This window comes from Mus caroli, unplaced genomic scaffold, assembly GCF_978045245.1.
Source record: "Mus caroli unplaced genomic scaffold, Mus_caroli_1 scaffold_6, whole genome shotgun sequence".
NCBI classification, from domain to species: domain Eukaryota; kingdom Metazoa; phylum Chordata; class Mammalia; order Rodentia; family Muridae; genus Mus; species Mus caroli.
In genome coordinates, this window is record NW_028227261.1 from 121,657,623 (window position 1) to 121,660,749 (window position 3,127).

The following is a 3,127-nucleotide window of genomic DNA, read 5'->3' on the forward strand; positions in this document are numbered from 1 at the left end:
CTGGAATAAATACTATTCCTATTCCAATGCACTTCTAAAATGCACAGTCATTATTAAGAGCAATTATGTATTATAGGTCAGTTCTGTGTTGTCTTATGAGATGCACTTTTGAAAAGAAAATATGTATTTATTTTTTTTAATTTTTAATATTTTTTATTACATATTTTCCTCAATTACATTTCCAATGCTATCCCAAAAGTCCCCCATACCCCCCCCCACTTCCCTACCCACCCATTCCCATTCTTTTGGCCCTGGCATTCCCCTGTATTGGGGCATATAAAGTTTGCAAGTCCAATGGGCCTCTCTTTCCAGTGATGGCCGACTAGGCCATCTTTCGATACATATGCAGCTAGAGACAAGAGCTCCGGGGTACTGGTTAGTTCATCATGTTGTTCCCCCTATAGGGTTGCAGATCCCTTTAACTCCTTGGGTACTTTCTCTAGCTTCTCCATTGGGAGCCCTGTGATCCATCCAATAGCTGACTGTGAGCATCCACTTCTGTGTTTGCTAGGCCCCTGCATAGTCTCACAAGAGACCGCTATATCTGGGTCCTTTCAGCAAAATCTTGCTAGTGTATGCAATGGTGTCAGCGTTTGGAAGCTGATTATGGGATGGATCCCTGGATATGGCAGTTTCTAGATGGTCCATCCTTTCATCACAGCTCCAAACTTTGTCTCTGTAACTCCTTCCATGGGGTATTTATTTTTATATACACTCTCACTGCCTCCAGACACAGCAGAAGAGGGCATCAGATCTCATTACAGATGGTTGTGAGCCACCATTTGGTTGCTGGGATTTGAACTCAGGACCTCTGGAAGAGCAGTCAGTGAACTTAACTGCTGAGCCATCTCTCCAGCCCTTGAGCTGTACTTTTAGCAGTAGCCCTTGGCCTTCACTGTAAGGTTCTGGTCCACACTGATGGTAGAAATGGTTGGTAACAGTTTGTGTCCTCTTGGGACTGGCGAGATGGCTCAGCGGGTAAGAGCACCCGACTGCTCTTCTGAAGGTCCGGAGTTCAAATCCCAGCAACCACATGGTGGCTCACAACCATCCACAACGAGATCTGACTCCCTCTTCTGGAGTGTCTGAAGACAGCTACAGTGTCTTACATATAATAAATAATAAATAAATCTTTAAAAAAAAACAGTTTTGTCCTCTGAGAGAGAATCACCTTCACTGTACAGGACCTGTTCCAGATGTGCCCATTGTGGTCCACCATGGATGCCGTATTAGGGAATTATGGCCACTACTGAATCTGGTTAGTTCTAGCCTGAAGGAAGACTCCATGATGGTTAGCGTCAATGGTGAGAGAATGCTCTGGACAGATGTTTTGTTGAAGCTAGCCCCGTAAGGGACTGGTGGGGTTGAGGTGGGGACAATACTGACACAGGTGTCTTCTTTAATTCATCTCTTATTTTTGAGACAAGGTGTATCACTGAACTTAGAACTCTGCAGTTTGGCCAGGGTAGCTTGCAGCAGGCCCTAGGGATGTACTCATTCCCACTTCCCACTTGCTGGGATTATAGGAAGGAACCACTATCTCAGGCTTAAAAACATTTACCTGAGGGCTTGCTCACTACACACACACACACACACACACACATACACACACACACACATTCATACGTATACACGACAGATGACAGTCTTCAGGCACATCAGGAGAGGCCATCAGATCCCATTACAGATGGTTGTGAGCCACCATGTGGTTGCTGGGAATTGAACTCAGGACCTCTAGAATAGCACCCAGTGCTCTTAACTGCTGAGCCATCTCTCCAGCCCTTGCTTACAGTTTAGAAGGTTCACCCATGATTGTCAACAGTGGGAATCAGACAGGCATGGTGCCTGAGGAGTAGCTGAGAGCTTTACACCCTGATCTTCAGGCAGCAAGCAGAGAGAAACCCTGGGCCTGACTTAGGCTTTTAAAACTAGAGCCCAGTCCCGGTGACACACTTCCTTCAACAAGGCCACACCTCCTAATCCTTCTAACTCTTCTCAAATGGTTCTACTCCCTGGTGACTAAGCATTCAAGTATATGAGCCAATGGGGACCGTTCTCATTCAAACCACAGTATGTGTGGGGTGTGCGTATGTGGGGGGAAGAACAACTTTCGGGAATTGGTTTACTCTTTCCATCACGTGGCTTCCTGGGATTGAACTCAGGCTTCGTGGCAATTGCCGTTACCTGCTGAGCCCATCATCTCCCCAGTCCATGCCGTGTGTTTTCACGTGGGTGCCAAGGCTCAAACTCAGGTCTTTGTGCTTTCTTCATAGCCATTTGCCAGCTGAGCCATCATCTCCTTAGCCCTCAGTAAGGGGCCTTTAAAGTTTGTCCCTGTGGTTCCTGAGCTGCTGATAGAACATTCTGAGTGGGCATAGAGCAAGCTGCCAGACAGCCTCCTGCAGAGTGAAGAGAAGCAGGACTGTGCTCTCAAGGCTTGTAGGAGAAATAAGTGAAATGGGAGGACCCGATGTGTCTGTGGCCCCAACACCAACGGTGCTCAGGTAGGGAGACTGCAAACTCCAGGGTACCTTGGAGCCTGCTGCAAAATCAAACCAAAGCAAGAGCTTGTAGACCAGGCATGGTTCCCCATGCCTATAATCTCAGCACTTGGGATGTAGAGGCAGGAGGATCAGAAATTCAAGGTCCTTAGCTACATAGTAAATTTGAGCTATATACACAATTGCAACATGTTAATTAAACAAGAGGATTTTAAGTCATCACATCTGATTAGTTTCAAAGGCATAAGCTGAGTCATAGAGAGGTTAAATGATTTGTCCAAACTTACCAGCAAATTGGCTGCAGAGAGCTGGAACCTGTGGTCTGGCTCCTGATACCAGCCCAGCTAAAACCTCAAAGGATTTATTCTCTATCCAGAGGAAGAAATGAGGGCTTCCGATAGTGCCAGTGGCACAGGCCCATTGCTTATTTGAGTAGGAAGAACCAGGAGTCTCTAGATCCCAGTGACTAGTCAGAATAAGGAATGTGGCATGTGGTGGTGAGTGGCTTGGTCAGTACCTAGGGTTCGAGGCACCACACCAGTCAGAGTGACTGCCATTGCCCTTGAGAAGAAACTGAAGGCCAGAGAGAGGTGACATGCTGAAGGCTAGCCTGCAAACCTTGGATC

General features: G+C 46.8%; 1 protein-coding gene across 2 annotated transcripts in view; it reads left to right on the plus strand.

Moving 5' to 3' along the window:
* Ankrd6 (ankyrin repeat domain 6) overlaps positions 1 to 3,127 on the plus strand; it is a 148,162-nt gene that overhangs the window by 56,814 nt on the left and 88,221 nt on the right. The gene's annotated exons all lie outside the window — the stretch shown is intronic.